Source organism: Oncorhynchus keta, chromosome 25 (genome assembly GCF_023373465.1).
Source record: "Oncorhynchus keta strain PuntledgeMale-10-30-2019 chromosome 25, Oket_V2, whole genome shotgun sequence".
NCBI lineage: Eukaryota > Metazoa > Chordata > Actinopteri > Salmoniformes > Salmonidae > Oncorhynchus > Oncorhynchus keta.
The window spans coordinates 1,706,549-1,726,215 of record NC_068445.1 but is presented as its reverse complement, the minus strand read 5'-3'; the positions used below and the strand labels follow the sequence as shown (position 1 = coordinate 1,726,215).

General features: G+C 40.8%; 1 protein-coding gene and 1 long non-coding RNA gene across 7 annotated transcripts in view; one reads left to right on the top strand and one right to left on the bottom strand.

Moving 5' to 3' along the window:
* Positions 1 to 6,981, top strand: part of LOC118358001 (uncharacterized) — a 36,805-nt gene extending 29,824 nt beyond the window's left edge. The window contains exons 2-3 of one of the 2 annotated variants that reach the window (XR_004820397.2): positions 2,776 to 3,084; positions 5,123 to 6,981. This is a non-coding gene — a long non-coding RNA (uncharacterized LOC118358001). Of the gene's footprint in view, positions 1 to 2,775 lie in introns of both variants that reach the window. The other variant, XR_008078779.1, reaches the window with a different exon arrangement.
* LOC118358000 (glutamate receptor ionotropic, delta-2) overlaps positions 1 to 19,667 on the bottom strand; it is a 543,733-nt gene that overhangs the window by 404,404 nt on the left and 119,662 nt on the right. The gene's annotated exons all lie outside the window — the stretch shown is intronic.

The window sequence follows — 19,667 nt, the reverse complement described above, 5'->3', positions numbered from 1 at the left end:
GCAACTGGGTCCTGGACTTCCTGACGTGCCGCCCCCAGGTGGTGAGGTTGGGTAACATCTCCACCCCGCTGATCCTCAATACTGGGGCCCCACAAGGGTGCGTTCTCAGCCCTCTCCAGTACTCCCTGTTCACCCACGACTGCGTGGCCATGCACGCCTCCAACTCAATCATCAAGTTTGCAGACGACACTACAGTGGTAGGCTTGATTACCAACAACGACGAGACGGCCTACAGGGAGGAGGTGAGGGCCCTCGAGTGTGGTGTCAGGAAAATAACCTCACACTCAATGTCAACAAAACAAAGAGATGATCGTGGGCTTCGACAGGGCAGTAGTGGAGAGGGTGGAAAGTGTTAAGTTCCTCAGCGTACACATCACTGACAAACTGAAATGGTCCACCCACACAGACAGCATGTTGAAGAAGGCGTAGCAGCGCCTCTTCAACCTCAGGAGGCTGAAGAAATGTGGCTTGTCACCAAAAACACTCACAAACTTTTACAGATGCACAATCGAGAGCATCCTGTCGGGCTGTATCAACGCTTGGTACGGCAACTGCTCCGCCCATAACAGTAAGGCTCTAAAGAGGCTAGTGAGGTCTGCACAACGCATCACCGGGGGCAAACTACCTGCCCTCCAGGACACCTACACCACCTGATGTCACAGGAAGGCCAAAAAGATCATCAAGGACAACAACCACCCGAGCCACTGCCTTTTCTATTTGTACCGCCCGCTCCCGTAAGGCTCTCCAGATGGTGGTGCGGTCTGCCCAACGCATTCCCGGGGGAAAACTACCCACCCTCCAGGACACCTACAGCACCGATGTCACATGAAGGCAAGGACATCAACCACCTGAGCCACTGCCTGTTCACCCCGCTATCATCCAGAAAGTGAGGTCAGTACAGGTGCATCAAAGCGGGGACCGAGAGACTGAAAAACAGCTTCTATCTCAAGGCCATCAGACTGTTAAACAGCCTTCACTAACATTGAGTGGCTGCTGCCAACATTTTCCACTTTAATAATGGAAAAATTGATGTAATAAATGTATCACTAGCCACTTTGAACCACTTTATATAATGTAAGCATACCCTACATTACTGATCTCATATGTATATACTGTACTCTATACCATCTACTGCATCTTGCCTATGCCGTTCAGCCATCACTCATTCATATATTTTTATGTACATATTCTTATTTATTCCTTTACACTTGTGTGTGTATAAGGTAGTTGTGAAATTGTTAGGTTAGATTACTTGTTAGATATTACTGCACGGTCGGAACTAAAGCACAAGCATTTCGCTACCCTCGCATTAACACCTGCTAACCATGTGTTTGTGACAAATCCAATGTGACTTGATTTGAGCATCTCTGCCCCTCGGGGAAACGGTGTATGTTGAAAGGCCCGATTGATATCATTCAGGGTGTAGCATATATACCATTACCTATTTTACTCCTTTTCTCTCTGTTAGAGGCTGTGCGCTGCCCAATGCAGCAGGCAGCAGTAGTTAAATAAACGTATTAGCCCCCTTTTTTCTATTTTCACCTGAAATGACATACCCAAATCTAACTGCCTGTTGCTCAGGCCCTGAAGCAAGGGTATACATATTCTTTGTACCATTTGAAAGGAAACACTTTGAGGTTTGTGGAATGTATGAGCACTGTGACAGGCTGACCCCCCACCACTTCAACCTCTTCAATCTCTGCAGCAATGCTGGCAGCACTCATATATCTATTTCCCAAAGACAACCTCTGGATATGACGCTGAGCACATGCACTCAACTTCTTTGGTCGACCATGGCGAGGCCTGTTCTGAGTGGAACCTGTCCAGTTAAACCGCTGTATGGTCTTGGCCACCGTGCTGCAGCTCAGTTTCAGGGTCTTGGCAATCTTCTTATAGCCCAGGCCATCTTTATGTAGAGCAACAATTCTTTTTTTCAGATCCTCAGAGTTATTTGCCATGAGGTGCCATGTTGAACTACCAGTGACCAGTCAGTATGAGGGAGTGTGAGAGCAATAACACCAAATTTAACACACCTGCTCCCCATTCACTAATTTGGACATTTTCACTTAGGGGTGTACTCACTTTTGTTGCCAGCGGTTTAAGACATTAATGGCTGTGTGTTATTTTGAGGGGACAGCAAATTTACACTGTTATACAAGCTGTACACTCACTACTTTACATTGTAGCAATGTGTCATTTCTTCAGTGTTGTCACGTGAAAAGATATACTCAAATATTTACAAAAATGTGAGGGGTGTACTCACTTTTGTGATACACTGTATATGTACCGACATTTGTTGTTTCCCTAAAATCTGCAATCGTGCCACACGGCGCTGCATGATTTACAACTGTCCCGTTGACGGGACACCTATCCCTAAGAAGTTTTTAATGATCAGAGTGGCAGTCTGGCAGGGGAACGCACAAAGGTCAACAGCCTCTTAATGACACTAGCCAGCAGTGTAGCTGACCCCAGGGATCAGTAGCACAACAATAACAGCAGCATACCTACCAGCCGGGCAGGCAAGGAAGCTGTAGATTCATGTGCACATTCACACTATCCTGCCAGTATAACTTATGTGGTTTAGTTGATCTGTAATTGACTAGTTTGTTCTGTTATCCAGACAGGACTGGTACATGATCTGAACATGGTGAACTTTACATTACATTAATATCTGTCTTTTTTCAGTATTCTAGACTAGCATTCCGACAATACCCACACTGGTATTTGACATGAGAAGGAAAACAGCATCCCTTTTTTTCTCTCTCTCTCTCTCAGCCCTCCCTCCCTGCCTGAGGATGAAAGACTGTAGGCCATGACATCTGATCTGGTGACTTACCTCCATGAGAGCACTCTGCTATCTGAAGACAATGTTTGGCCCGGCTACCATCTTTTCCTCCCCCATAAATAATTTTGTCTTAATGTCAGTTGTCGGATGCTTTGAAACAAGAACTTTTCTTTCCCGACACAGATCTTAGAGGAAACCCAGGATATGAAGCCGAATTGAATACAAATCATGCTTAAGGATCTGTGAAATGGCCGATGTGCTGTACTCACAGCCAGGCACTAAGCCTGCTACACTGACAGGTAAAACGGAGAGTTCCTCTGACTCACACACTCCACAACACAGGGGATGAATTCAATTAAATTCATCAATCTGGCTACACACGTTCTTCTTGTCTGTTGAATCACACAGTTACTAAACCTGCTCTGAGGAGAGACTGCCTCTGTGGGTATAGTGCTTTTAAATTCAAAGCAGAACTCTGAAGCGTCATAAGTAGCAGTTCATATTCATGACATGTTCACATCGAGCTCTGGGGGCATTACTTGATTGAAATATCACAGTGTACCAAATCTTATTACCGAGCTGATCTAGAATTCACAGCGAGCAGGGGCCAGAACTTTTGCACTTGGCTGACTGCATGGTTGCTGTCTTGACCAATGGATATATGTCCATATTAGAGGGATAAATCAGTCCCATCAGTGACCGTAGCCCATGCGATAGCCTAGGGCCACTGTGGCTTCTTAACCCCTACATTCCGTTAGAATTCCATGCAATATGTCACCATATTAAATAATATGTATATATACTCAAGTGCCCTGGTCCAGCTGTTTGAAAATAAGCATTCTGACAGCATGTTGGTGACAGCAACTGCTCTGACCTCAATCGGAATAGCCGGGGAGATTGCACACAGATCAAAATAATCTCCTTTAGTCAAGACTTTAAAAAAAGAGACGTGCCTGGTTTTATTGAATTCCAGAGACGTATTTTGTCTATCAACTCTCAATGCTTTGGGTGCTCTGCTTCCCTGTAACTAATGTCACAGGTGCCACTCGCATGGAATGTGACAGGCAGTGGTTGCCATGACAACACAACGTACAGGATGGTAGGACACATGGAACAAGGACTTTTTTTATTGTCATAGTACTGAGAATGTACTATAAATACTGTCATTCATATGAATACAAATCTTGCCAGAATACGATATGAATAGAGCCCAAGAAAGGTTGAATAACAGGGAAACCCAAGTTTTAGACGGCAAAGTAATATTATCCCCTAGGTTTTACCTGAAAAAGTCTGCAGTACTGGGCTATACTTGGCGATATTGGCCTAATTCTATTACAGTTTTGGCACAATGTTAAAGTAACGTCATCTGGTTAAATGGGCGAAACCTGAAAAGTTTACACAGGAAAGTAATGAGCAAAGTTAGTGTCGTCAAAAGATGAAGTGCATTCGGAAAGTATTCAGACCCCTTCCCATTTTCCACATTTTGTTATGTTACAGCCTTATTCTAAAATTGATGAAATAAATAAAACATTCTCATCAACCTACACACAATACCCCATAATGACAAAGCAAAAACAGGTTTTTAGAAATGTTTGCAAATGAATGACAAATGAAAAAACAGAAATACCCTTCTTTTCAATGCATTCGGAAAGTATTCAGACCCCTTTAGACCCCTTGTTTTTTTCTCATCAATCTACACAATACCCCATAATGGCAAAGCAAAAACAGGTTTGCAGAAATTTTAGCAAATGTATCATTGAAAAAAATGAAATATCAGATTTACATAAGTATTCAGACCCTTTACTCAGTACTTTGTTGAAGCACCTTTAGCAGCAATTACAGCCTCGGATCTTCTTGCATATGACGCTTGTGTGAATGCAATGGGGATAGTGTTTCATAGAGAGAATGTTTAATATTTCTCAAATGAACGATGTGAAATCAACAAATAAAAGAAAAAGCACATCAAACAACCTGCTCCCGTGGGTGAGTAAGTGGGTTAGTTATTTGGCAGAAACAAGAGTAATGGAAATCTAAAATTCCCTTCAAGAAAACTCACCAGGGCAAGACAGCCTTGAATACACTAGTGGATTAATATTCCTAGCCATTTTGCACGACTGAGGAGTAACTGCCTCATTGATTTTTACAACTTCATAAAAATGACATAGCTATTTCTTTAATCAATTTTACTAACCCCTCAAACTGTAAATTGTAGTAATGCAAAGTGAACTGTGCCAGGTAAGTCTCCAGGTCCCAAACCCTCGTGAAAGATACTGATCCAGCCATATTACCAAAATGGTTTATTGGGAGACGGTTATACTCTGTTATCCTCTGTTCTAGGCCAAGATGGAAACCGATCAAACCGTTAGGGAACCATCATGATGGACACAATGATGGAATCATTCGAGGGAAAGAAAGACACAGTAGATCTGAGAAAGAACGTTGTCTTTATTAAGACTACTCAGCCGAAGCGAGAAACCCTCTCTTCAATAGAACCTTCCCAAACTAGTAGACAAACAAGAATAAAAAACTATTAATAATACCTTTGTGTTTCTGGGAGGAGTCGTCAGTCCTTGCTGCATCGATTCCCCCCTTCAGCCTGGCTCTGTAATTGCGTTTTAACTGTAAGTCATTAGGACAGTTCAGGAACAGTAATTACAGCGGAGGTAAAGGCTCCAAATAAAACCAGGGATTTGAACCAAAATTATTTTCCACTCGTTTTGTTCTGAACAGAACCATAATTTAGTTCCGATCAAGAAATCAAAATGTATTTGTCACATGTGCCAAATACAACATGTGTAGTAGACCTTACAATGAAATGCTTACTTCCAAGCCCTTAACCAATAACAAATCATTAAAGAGCATCAGCAAATAACTAGAGTGAGGCTGTATACAGGGGGTACCAGTAGAGTGTCAATGTGATGGGGCACCAGTATTGGAGTTAATTATGTACATGTAGGTAGAGTTATTAAAGTGGCTATGCATAGATAATAACAGAGTAGCAGCAACGTGGGGAGGGGGGGCAATGCAAAAGTCTGGGTAGCCACTTGATAAAGCTCTGAACCGGTTCGAACCAAAAAAAAGTACCAGTTTATATCGTTCCTTTTTGTTCTTTTTTAAACCTCTGAAATAATTATATATATATATATTTTAAACATTTATCTCCACATTCAATTACTTCCCCAATCAGTGTGGATAGAGCAGCTTGCTGTGGAGTGGGTAAGCGGATTAATCTGTATAGGAAAGTTGTTAAGATCAAATTGTATTTTGCCATAACAGCATGGTTTAGTCATAATGAAAGACAAACACACATTGTGCTGCCAGTAACAGTGTAGGTAGGGTGGGAGGTGCAACTGACATTTTGCAGGTGAGGTGAGGGCGAGGGCGAAAGGTGGAAGCTTGCCTTGAAGCGCTGGGCATCACGTGATGACATGCACTATCTGAATTATACCTACGGAGGAGCGTCTTCTACGGATAAACTTTGAATGTCTTTGAACTTCTGAGTTGGCTTAACATTGGACCAGAGTAAATGTTAGCTAACGTTAGCTAGCGAGCTAACAAACGTGTGTGTGCAGAGCAGCACTACCATTAAAAACATGTCTTGTGTTTTTTGTCGTTAAGAAATCTAATGTGAAACCTGATAACTATCATTAGTATCGTTAACTAGCATTGAAAAAGTTAATCTCTCCCTAATTTCTGATTTATGCTTGTAACGTTGTCAGTAGGCTACAGTAACCTATGTTTCAGAGGGGAGGAGCAGGTAGCCTACACACACGCACACCCACTGGAAAAGTTTTTCAGCTGGCAGGCAGACGCTGGAATAAGATTCTGAGTTATGGAGTAAGGGGTTTGCGTAGGTGCTTTGTTGCAGTTTTTATGGGACTGGAAAAAAAATGCACGAAATGTGAAAGAACGTTATTAAAATAACGGTTCTGTTCCGGAACTTTTCCGATTTGGGTTTTGTTCCTCAAATCATTGTGTTCTTTTACGGTTTTTGGTTCTGTTCCCCGAACCGTTCCAACCCTTGCAAGGTCTTTTATTCTGCCAGCTCTTCTCAATGGCTCCCATGTGCCCCAAAGCAGAAGTGAGTGTTGAGGTCATCTTGAATATGAAGTGTATTGAACTTGATTTTTTTTCTCTCTTTCTCTCCCTCTCTCTCTCGCCTCTCATTTCCTTTCAAATAAAGTTTAATTCCACGACTCTACTTCCCGAATGGTATGTTGTGTCGAGTTGGTCGTTGACTCCCTACCCCCTTTCCCTTTCACTGCATGAAAAGGCACATTTACGAGTCAAACACTCCAGTCGGAAAATTCACAATTTCTGGAAATGTGTGTGTCCAGCAGTGTTCGGCCCTGCACATGTCCCATAAATCTCAAATGGACCACTTTTGTACGCAGAAGTGTATATGTCCGGAAACAATTCAGAAAATCCCCAGAAATTACCAGAAACGTCCATCCACTCAGTAGCAATATGTCTCCGTCCATGTCCGCCCACATTGCTTCCATAATTATCATTAAATGGCCGTGCACTTGCTCACTTTTGCGCATTCTTATTCACCACACTGAATGCTAATGGTAGTCATTGCTAGCTTGCCTAAGTGGCTGTCACTAGTATATTAAAAACACAAATTATTAAATTAATTCATTCATTACAGTGAATAAGGAATTAATGAATAAATTATTTGTGTTATTATTACAGTTTTTCCCAATTGTTACACACGTTTATTGAAACTGCATCTCAGGTACTCAAAACAGTTACCCGATTTCCCCAAACCCCACAAACATCTTGCAAAATGAAACGCAGCAATCAAAATCATGTACTCCCTGCTAAAAATGAAACTCTCCATGCAAATGAGACACACACAAACAAATCTAACCTAGTGACAACCCGAGATCACATGTGGCATATTCAAAACACTACTTTCTGAACCTATTTCATTGTAAATACAAATATTTTTGTATTGTATTTGTGTACTCAAACAAGAATGTAACACAAATGCAAGTTTTATATTTCAGCATGACTCTACATGTCAAACAGAATAGTGGAAGCACACAAAGTAAAAATACAAACATACAGTAAATATATATTTAGCATATGCAAAGGAAGAAATATTTGTACTACTGTACGTTAGATCAATTGTACGGAATACATAAAAACACTGTCAAAATACAGTAAAATCTAAATCATAAATCAAGAAACAAATACTCTATTACGAAGACAAAATCAGTAATGTCTGTTGTTTTGGTCCAGCCACAGATTTTCATCAACATCACAGGCGATACTCCTTGGCCAGACAGGGGGGGAAATATATTCTGGCATGACACATCCACCCCTGACAGGAATGTCACCACAGGCCTCCTCTTTTGCCTGGAGAAGGGCCATATGTTCATGGGGTATGTGATCATACACCTTTAACCGCCATGCTGAAAACAACTAATCAATGTGGTTGAGGAATGGGGAATATGGTGGGAGATATAGAATTGTAAACCTGGGATGGTCATGGAACCAGTTGCGGGCCTGAGCAGCCCAATGGAAACTCACGTCCCAAATTAGAACATATATTTGCTGCTTAGGATCACCTGGCCCTCTCTGCTCTGGCTGAAAAAGATTAATGTAAGGTGTTCAGGAAATTAACCTGTTGCGACGAGCCATCCCGGATCCGGGATCGTGAATAAAGCCTCAAGCTCATTACCATAACGCAACGTTAACTATTCATGAAAATCGCAAATGAAATGAAATCAATATGCTAGCTCTCTCGATTTTTGTTAACAACACTGTCATCTCAGATTTTCAAAACATGCTTCTCAACCATTGCAAAACAAGCATTTGTGTAACACTATTGATAGCTAGCGTAGCATTTAGCGTAGCATTTAGCGTTAGCATTCAGCGGGCAACATTTTCACAAAAACCAGAAAAACATTCAAATAAAATCATTTACCTTTGAAGAACTTCAGATGTTTTCAATGAGGAGACTCAGTTAGATAGCAAATGTTCCGTTTTTACAAAAATATTATTTGTTTAGGACAAATCGCTCCGTTTTCTGCGTCACGTTTAGCTACGAAAGAAACATGTATCCAGGATTGTGTAAATCTATCCGCAAGCTCATTAGCATAACGCAACGTTAACATTCATGAAAATCGCAAATGAAATGAAATAAATCTATTTGCTCTCAAGCTTAGCATTTTGTTAACAACACTGTCATCTCAGATTAAAAAAAATATGCTTCTCAACCAATGCAAAACAAGCATTTGTGTAACATTTGTGTAACACTATTGATAGCCTAGCATAGTATTATGCCTGACATGCCTGACATTCAGCAATCAACATTTTCACAAAAACCAGAAAAACATTCAAATAAAATCATTTACCTTTGAAGAACTTTGAAGAACTTCAGATGTTTTCAATGAGGAGACTCTCAGTTAGATAGCAAATGTTCAGTTTTTACAAAAAGATTATTTGTGTTGACAAATCGCTCCGTCTCACGTTTGGGTAAGAAAAAAAACGAAAATTAAGTCATTAAAACGCAAACTTTTTTCCAAATGAACTCCATAATATCGACAGAAACATGGCAAACCGATGTTTAGAATCAATCCTCAAGGTGTTTTTCACATATCTATCGACGATAAATCCATCGTGGCAGTTGACTTTCTCTTCTGAAGAAATGGAACGCACATGGACCTAGAGATTACGCAATAATTTCGACACAGGACACCGGGCGGACCCCTGGTAAATGTAGTCTCTTATGGTCAATCTTCCAACGATATGCCTACAAATACGTCACAATGCTGCAGACATCTTGGACGAACGGCAGAGACCTCAAGTTCATTCATGGCACATTCACAGCCATATAAGGAGACGATGGGAAACAGAGCCTCAAAAGTTCTGCTCATTTCCTGTTTGAGGTTTCATCTTGGTTTTGCCTGTAGCATGAGCTCTGTGGCACTCACAGATAATATCTTTGCAGTTTTGAAAACGTCAGAGTGTTTTCTTTCCAAAGCTGCCAATTATATGCATAGTCGAGCATCTTTTCGTGACAAAATATTGCGCTTAAAACGGGCACGTTTTTTTGTCCAATAATGACATAGCGCCCCCATAGGTTGAAGAGGTTAAGGAGATGAGCAGTGTTGTGTAGTCCAAGGGTGGCATGGCGGTGGAAGACCCCATTGTGGTTCATAGATGCGCATATGGTGACATTTCCCCCGTGGGGCCAGGTACCTCAATTATGGCAAGTTGACAAATGATGTTCCTTCCTCTCCTCCTCATCTTCGCTAAATTGAATCCAGCATCATCTATGAATATGTTCCTGGGGGATGGGACTTGCATCCAACCCCATGATTCTCTGAAATTACAGTAAATACTGTAATTGCTGTATAGTAAAGGTCACTGGCAACATCAGTGAGTCTCAAATGTTTCAAGAGTGTAATACCAGTAAATGACCTAGTTGCACATATTCGTACCGTTTATCCTTCATTCTGGGAATTCCTTTCAAATGGGACTCTGTAGATTTCCTTAATCTGGGGATGGTGTTTCTTAAGGATGCGGGCTATGGTTGATAAGCTCACTCTGATGTTATGGAAGATGGCAGGGTTTTCAATCATCTGTTGTTGGATTTCCCGCAGTCTTATGGCATTATTTTCACCGACCATTTGCGCAATGGCAGCCTCCTGTTAGTCTGTAAATAAACGCGTTCTAACACCACGTGGTGGTCGCCTTCCAGTATTACAAAACCAAAATAGCATTCAATACAGTAAACTACGGTAATTCAGTGTATACAAGATAAACATGTTTGAAAGTAGAATAGCTCCCAATTTCATACATACAGTAATACATTAAACATTGACTGTTTTCCCAGTATGTATTTGAATCAACAGTATTTATTGTGCTTTCATGTTGTACTATTGTCAAGTCGTAGAAGTAGTAGATATCAATGTCTGCAGTACATACCTATTCTCATTTCTAAACGTCTGAATGACGGATGCTATGGTGAAGCGGCTCAGATTGGGCTGCACTCTCTGCAACGGCCTCTCTCAAGGTCAAACCATGGTTGACCACACAGTCTCCATGGTTGACCACACAGTCTCCCGAATTTCATCAGAGATTACTCTCCTTGTTCTTCCTCCACTTCTACCTCTACCTCTACCTCCACCTCTACCCCCACCTCCACCTCTGCCTGCCACCTCTGCCTGCCAAGTTTCATCCATTGTTCTCCAAACACAGGATGTCACACATAATAACACACATCAGGGTTCTTAAACTTTTTACAGAATTGGGCTCCCGAGTGGCGCAGTGGTCTAAGGCACTGCATCTCAGTGCTAGAGGTGTCACTACAGACCCTGGTTTGATTCCAGACTGTTTCACAACTGGCAGTAATTGGGAGTCCCATAGGGCGGCGCACAATTGGCCCAGTGTCACTGGGTTAGAGTTTGGCCGGGGTAGGCCGTCATTGTAAATAAGAATTTGTTCTTAACTGGCTTGCCTAGTTAAATAAAGGTTACATAAAATAAATAGAAAAATTCAAGCACAACTATCAAGGTTTTTCCAGCACCGCACGACATCGCTAAACTTTAAAAAACTCTTAGTTCCTTGAATGAAACACAAATACACCAATTGAAAGATGACAATTCATTTCAGAGTAGGAGAACGCAGGTAATAACATCTGCATTTAGGCTAGGCCAGGCCTGAAACTAAAGTAACCCCTAAGGAGGCTAGCCCTGGGCCAAGCTGGATGACCCCTGCCAGTACTTTGCTACATTCTTTTGAAAACACCAATGTATTCCTAGGCAATGAGGCACAACACAGTGACTAGTCTTGAATTAAACACGTTTGGGCAAACACATGACTGTTTGTTATTGTCACAAGTCAAATGAAAAATAAAAAACATGTTAATGGTTGTAGGGAAAATAGTGGATTCACACTGCTGGACAAAGACGTCAAGTCCAACTGGTTTTGGTTAATAGTTGACCGAGTTGCAAACAAATGTGAATTCACTGTTGTTTGATCAAAACCTGTGTACTTTGACGCCATTTTGCAAATTCAACCAACTAAGCTAGTAAGTGATTATGTTGATTAAGTAAGATAAAATTATAATATTTTTTGCTTGGGGGTTAAGAAACTTTGAATTGATTGTGACATACCGCACCTAGCAATCAGCACCTCGCTGCTTCCACTATGATAGCCTAAAATCTTTTTTTTTTTATGAGTCCGCTTGTATTGAGGCTCCAAGAGATAAACCACCTCTAAGAAAAGGTGACAATGAAATGAGGGTGTCATGGGTGATCCAATAACATATCAACAAGAGGAACATAGCAGACTCACACTGTGGAGCCTCAAGGCTCAGACACAGATACAAAAAAGTATTGGGGCAATAAAAAAAAAAAGCAATAGCTTATGACGGACAATTATCGCATCATTCATTACATCCCGAGTAAGCTTGTCTCTTTCCAACAAAGTGCCTCAGAGGAGTTGCATCAGCCAAAGACTTACAGTGCATGAAAATGCCACCTTATGGCCTTGGCTGCTTTTCTCCCTCATCCCTAGTGCAGCCAGGGAACCTCCAGTGACAGCAGTTAGAGCAGCTGGACTTAAAGAAAGCCAAACAATCAATTCCAGCTGTCTTACAAGATAACAGAGCATAGCACAGTAGCAGGCTCATCTGTCGAGCGCTTCCTTTAACATCCATAGCCACTAGCCACTCCGCAATGCACTACTGCCTCACTTAAAAAGCTGCATAAGCTGTGATGGTCGTCACTCACATGGACCTTCATTTACCCCAGTGGAAGGGAAGAATGTAAGCACTTCATCATTCTGACACTTCACAAGCACATATCTCTCCAGTATTTAATTGATATTAGAAAATAGCCCGTATCGAATCTGTCAAATTTTATTTGTCACATGTGCCGAATACAACTAAATACTTACTTACAAGCCCTAAACAAACAATGCTGTTTCAAGAGAAATAAGAGTTTACAACAAAAAATATTTACTAAATAAAAGAGCAACAATAAAATAACAATAACGAGGCTATACAGGTATACACACTACCGGTCAAAAGTTTTAGAACACCTAGTCATTCAAGGGTTTTTCTTTATTTTTGCTATTTTCTACATCGTCGAATAACAGTGAAGATATCAGAACTATGAAATAACACATGAGGAATCATGTAGGAACCAAAAAAAGTGTTAAACAAATCTAAATATATTTTATATTGGAGATTCTTCAAATAGCCACCCTTTGCCTTGTTGACAGCTTTGCACACTCTTGGCATACTCTCAACCAGCTTCACCTGGAATGCTTTTCCAACAGTCTTGAATGAGTTCCCACATATGCTGGGCACTTGTTGGCTGCTCAGTTTGGATGAGGTCGGAGGATTGTGGAGGCCAGGTCATCTGATGCAGCCCTCCATCAATATCCTTATTGGTCAAATAGCCCTTACACAGCCTGCCTGTGTATTGGGTCATTGTCCTGTTGAAAAACAAATGATAGTTCCACTAAGCCCAAACCAGATGGGATGGAGTCTCACTGCAGAATGCTGTGGTAGCCATGCTGGTTAAGTGTGCCTTGAATTGTAAATAAATCAGAGATAGCGTTACCAGCAAAGCACCCCCACACCATAACACCACCTCCTCCATGCTTAAGGTGGGAAATACACATGGAGAGATTATCCGTTCACCCACACAGCGTAACACAAAGATACGGCGGTTGGAACCAAAAATCTCAAATTTGGACTCCAGAACAAAGGACACATTTCCACCTGTCTAATGTCCATTGCATCCTGTTTCTTGGTCCAAGCAAGTCTCTTCTTCTTATTGGTGTCCTTTAGTATTGGTTTCTTTGCAGCAATTCGAACATAAAGGTCTGATTCACGCAGTCTCCTCTGAACAGTTGATGTTGAGATGTGTCTGTTACTTGAACTCTGAAGCATTTATTTGGGATGCAATTTCTGAGACTGGTAACTCTAATGAACTTATCCTTTGCTGCAGAGGAAACTGGGTCTTCCATTCCTATGACGGTCCTCATGAGAGCCAGTTTCATCATATCGCTTGATGGTTTTTGCGACAGCACTTGAAGAAACTTTCAAAGTTCTTGTCTTAAATGATGGACTGTCATTTCTCTTTGCTTATTTGAGCTTTTCTTGCCATAATATGGAATTGGTATGAATTGGTATAAATAAGAATATGTTCTTAACCAACTTGCCTAGTTAAATAAAGGTTAACTAAAAAAGAAAGGTTAAAAAAACATTGAAACGCATTCCAGGTGACTACCTCATGAAGCTGGTTGAGAAAATGCCAAGAGTGTGCAAATCTGTAATCAAGGCAAAGGGTGACTTTTGAAGAATCTCAACTATAAAATCTATTTGGATTTGTTGTTTTTTGGTTACTACATGATTCCATATGTGTTATTTAATAGTTTTGATAGCTTCACAATTATTCTACAATGTAAAAATAAAATGTTTTAAAAAACCTTGAATGAGTATGTGTCCTAAAACCTTTGACCGATAGTATGTGTGTGTGTGTGTGTACACACACACACACACACACACACACACACACACACACACACACACACACACACACACACACACACACACACACACACACACACACACACACATACATATATATATATATATATATATATATACACACACATACATACATATATATATTGTTAGTTAGATTACTTGTTGGTTATCACTGCATTGTCGGAACTAGAAGCACAAGCATTTCGCTACACTCGCATTAACATCTGCTAACCATGTGTATGTGACAAATAAAATTTGATTTGATGTATATGTGTGTGTGTGTATATATATATATATATATATATTTTTTTTTTTTTTTGTGTGTGTGTATGTATATATACACACACATATATACACACACAAAAATATATATATATATATTCCACTCTCACTCTGTGTGTATGGGCGCGTGTGTGTGTGCGGTGACAAACAAACAAAGATTGCTCATGGTTGACCCACCAATTACGGTCTTACCAACAAATAAGTTCCATTTTACTCACATTCCACCATTTGCCAACTCAACAAAATTAGCTCTTACAAAGGAAAATTAAGGTTTTAAAAGTTCTCTCACAACATTATTGTTTAGACTGCAACTTTTGTCTTTGCTGTCTATCAACCATTATAGAGCGTATCCAACTCTAAACAGCAAATCCTGAACACGTTTTCCTTTTATCTTTTTCTAAGGTGATGTCATCTTCATGTTGATAGACTCTTTAGACGAGTGGCTCTAGCCTCTATAAAATTCACAGTTCCCATGGCATATTCTTCCAAGTTTCTTTGTTTTATGTTCTGAGAGAGTCAAATATGGTGAATGGAATGAGTCATCTGAACGTCCTTTGTGCCTTTGCTCTTCTCCCTCTGCTCCCTCTTATTCTCTTCCTGCTGTCGTTGAGCCTAACTGTCTCTCACAGAGCAGGCCAGACCACCAGACATGTCTATGGCCCCGTATCCATTCACCTCACGGAGCAGAAATGGCCACACTGAGTGCCAACAGTACACCATGGCAACCTTGGGTTCAGACACGTTCCAACTAGCAGGGCACCACCTCAGACCCACAGGGCAGTTGTTGTTGCCAAGGTGTCTCGCAGTGCTTGGCAACATGCCTTTCCTTACCGAAAAAAAAACAGGCTTCTGGCAAACTGTTGTGGCAAATCTTTGGCAAATTTGCGGTAGGCTTATACTGTATTTTCTCATGCAAATGAGTTTTGTGACAAACAGTTTTGGCAAATTTGCGGCAACTTCTGGCAAACAATTGTGGGAAACTTGTGGCGAACATTCACCATTATGAACATGCAAATTAGATCAGGTTTAAAGTTACTTTGTGTATAACAACATTGAAATGTCTTATCTACTTAAACCAAATCCCATGTAACTTTAAATTAACTTGCATCTCACAGAGAACTAAACATTTACAAAATATACTAAACAACATGTTTGCAATGTCCTAACAGATCAAAATAAATCCAATACAGCTTTCTTGTCTTTATCACACTGAAAACATTATGCCAAGTGCCACAAGCACGGTGTTAATATGTTCTCTAACAGGGGCGCGGCTCTGTTGCGACCTGCAGCGTGTGTGACGTTTGGTGTGGCGTTCTATTTAAAACGCCACTTTAAATGTGTGCATGACACTGCAACAAAATGTCCCCATGGGAACAATAAAGTCAGTAAGTAAGTAATACAATAGTAATCTTGAAATCATCAGCATGCTAATGGGAAAAAAAAAAGAGCCAAGACCGAATATAAATAGCTTATTTAATCTTTTCTACAACATTTACATGAGAAAAATGGGAACATTCTTAGGATGTTTAAAGGGGCAACTACAGAATTTACATGAGCCAAGTAATAACTGAGCAATGAGCTTTTAACCAATGGACATTTTAAAAGAGAATGAACAACGTTTAAATAACAAAACAACACAACAAAATCAAACCCAGTTTAGAACTATTGCCTTTTTTGAGTGAACTTTGGAAATGGCGGCCCTGTGGAAGTCCTTCGTCCTTGTTGAACGCGTGCGCTTGAAACAGTCAGAAAACACAAAAACTGAAAACATGTTCTTTTCTTAGCATCTCAAAAGGTAGACGGCGGCTAATGGGAAGGTTTGGCGTTGGAAGAGCGGGGTCAGCTGTTACAAAGCTGTATAAATGCGATATATATAAACAAACAATGTTGCTAGCATGAACTGGGATTTAGGCCTACTAAATCTACCTTTAAATGGGAGGCCAACTGTACCTAGAGCCACTGTATGCAAGATGTTTCTCCAGCCAATCCTCAACACAACTGATTCAAACTAATCAACTAATGATGTTGATACTATGACAACTATGATATTCAATCTAGCCTGGGGACTTCAACATTATGAAACAGTTGTCTACTAGTTGTCTCTTCTTCATGACTCAGGTGTATAAGGCTTGGGTGGAAGAAAAGCAACATCAAACTGAGTTATGCCTAATAATGGCAATTAATATTATATTTCCAAAATGACTTCTTGTTAAATTACATCTCAAGGCCATGCATGCAAGAAGTCTTAATCAAGGGCACATATATTCTCTGTCCTCAGTTCGATTGAAGGCCTCAATCGCTATTTTTACTGAGCTACAGTAACCATTAGTTTAAAGCAATGAAAGATCTCATTGTTACAAATAATGTTTGAATTGACTAAATGTATGAGAATAATACATGCATTTGCTTACCTTCAAATCAAATTTGATTGGTCCCATCCACATATTCAAATCAAATCAAATGTATTTTATATTTGAGATTCTTCAAAATAGCCACCCTTTGCCGAGATGACAGCTTTGCACACTCTAAGCATTAACTCAACCAGCTTCATGAGGTAGTCACCTGGAATGCATTTGAATTAAAAGGTGTGCCTTGTTAAAAGTTAAATTGTGAAATGTCTTTCCTTCTTAATACGTTAGAGTGTTGTTACAAGGTAGGGTTGGTATACAGAAGATAAATCTATTTGGTAAAAGTCCATATTATGGCCAGAACAGGTCAAATAAGCAAATAGAACAACAGTCCGTCATTACTTTAACACATGAAGGTCAGCAAATCCGGAAAAGTTCAAGAACTTTGAAAGTTTCTTCAAGTGCAGTTTCAAAAACTATCAAGCGCTATGATGAAACTGGTTCTCACGAGGACCACCACAAGAAAGGAAGACCCAGAGTTACCTCTGCTGCAGAGGATACATTTATTAGAGTTACCAGCATCAGAAATTGCAGCCCAAATAAATGCAGACCCATCAACATCATCTGTTCAGAGGAGACTGCGTGTAATCAGGCCTCGTGTTTGAATTGCTGCAAAGAAACCACTACTAAAGGACACAAATAAGAAGGGACTTACTTGCGAGCAATGGACATTAGACCTGTGGACATTTGTCCTTTGGTCTGATGAGTCCAAATTGGAGATGTTTGGTTCCAACAGTGTTGTCTTCGTGAGATGCAGAGTAAGTAAACAGATGATCTCCGCATGTGTGGTTCCCACAAGAAAAATGTGAACACTATGGAGATGTTAACCTTAGGATGTTTAAAGGGACAACAGCAAGGAAGAGGAGGTGTGATGGTGCATTGTTGGTGACACTGTCTGTGATTTATTTAGAATTCAAGGCACACTTAACCAGAATGGCTACCACAGCATTCTGCAGTGATACACCATCCCATCTGGTTTGCGCTTAGTGGGACTATCATTTGTTTTTGAACAGAACAATGACCAAACACGCCTCCAGGCTATTTGACCAAGAAGGGGAGTGATGCAATGATGCATCAGATAACCTGGCCTCCACAATCACCCAACCTCAACCCAATTTGAGATGGTTTGGGATGAATTGGACCACAGTGTGAAGGAAAAGCAGCCAACAAGTGCTCAGCATATGTGGGAACTCCTTCAAGACTTTTGGAAAAGCATTCCAGATGAAGCTGGTTGAGAGAATGCCAAGAGTGTGCAAAGCTGTCATCAAGGCAAAGGGTGGCTACTTTGAAGAATCTCAAATATAAAATGTATTTAGATTTGTTGAAAACTTTTTTGGTTACTACATGATTCCATATGTGTTATTTCATAGTTGTGATGTCCACTATTATTATTATTCTATGTATAAAATAGTCCAAATTAAGAAAGACCCTCGAATGAGTAGGTGTGTCCAAACTTTTGACTGGTACTGTACATGTGATGGGATGTATAGACATTATGGACAGTATGTGGATAGAATATAGTATATCTGTAGAATACGTAGGATAGAATAGTATATATACAGCAATAGCTGAAAAGGATGGTATTGACTAGAATACAGTATATACATATGAATTGAGTAAAACAGTTTGTAAACATTATTAATGTGACCAGTAACTCCATGTCTATGTACGTAGGGCAAGAGCCGCTAAGGTGCAGGGTTGAGTAACCGGTTGGTTGCCTGCTAGTGACAGTGACTAAGTTCAGGGCATGGTACTGGGTGGAGGCCAGCTCCTGATGGCTATTTAACAGTCTGATGGCCTTGAGGTAGAATATGTTTTTCAGTCTCTTGGTCCCAGCTTTGATGCCCCTGTACTGACCTTATCAAGATTGAAGATGACACACTAATTTATCAATAAAAGAGCGCGTTATAAGTGAGTGCAACACAAACATCTTTCCATCTTTCCAAGGTGACGCATCCTCTTCCCCAAGCAGCCTCTTCCAACACCACGCAAACCACCGCATTTAACCATGGCAAGGTGACTGGGAATATGGCAGAATATAAAGAGTGTAGTTATTCACTCTGCAAGGCAATCAAACAAGTTAAACGTCAGTAGAGATAAAGTTGAGTTGCAACGCAACAGCTCAGATACGAGACGTATGTGGCAGGGACTACAGACAATCACGGACTACAAAAGGAAAACCAGCCACGTCGCCGAGACTGACGTCTTGGTTCCGGACAGGCTAAACACATTCATTGCACGCTGTGAGGATAACACAGTGCCACTGACGTGGCCCGCTACCAAGGACTGTGGGCTCTCATGAGTAAAACATTTAAATGTGTTAACCCTCGCTAGGCTGTCGGCCCAGACGGCATCCCTAGCCGCGTCCTCAGAGCATGCTCAGACCAGCTGGCTGGTGTGTTTACGGACATATTCAATCTCTCCCTATCATAGTCTGCTGTCCCTACATGCTTCAAGATGGCCACCACAGTGTTCCTATAAGGCAAAAATACCTGAACTTAATGACTATCACCCGTAGCACTCACCTCTGCCATCATGAAGTGCTTTGAGAGACTAGTCAAGGATCATATCACCTCTACCTTACCTGCTACGCTAGACTCACTTAAATTTGCTTACCTCCCCAATAGATCCACAGATGATGCAATCGCTATCACTCTGCACACTTCCCTTTCCC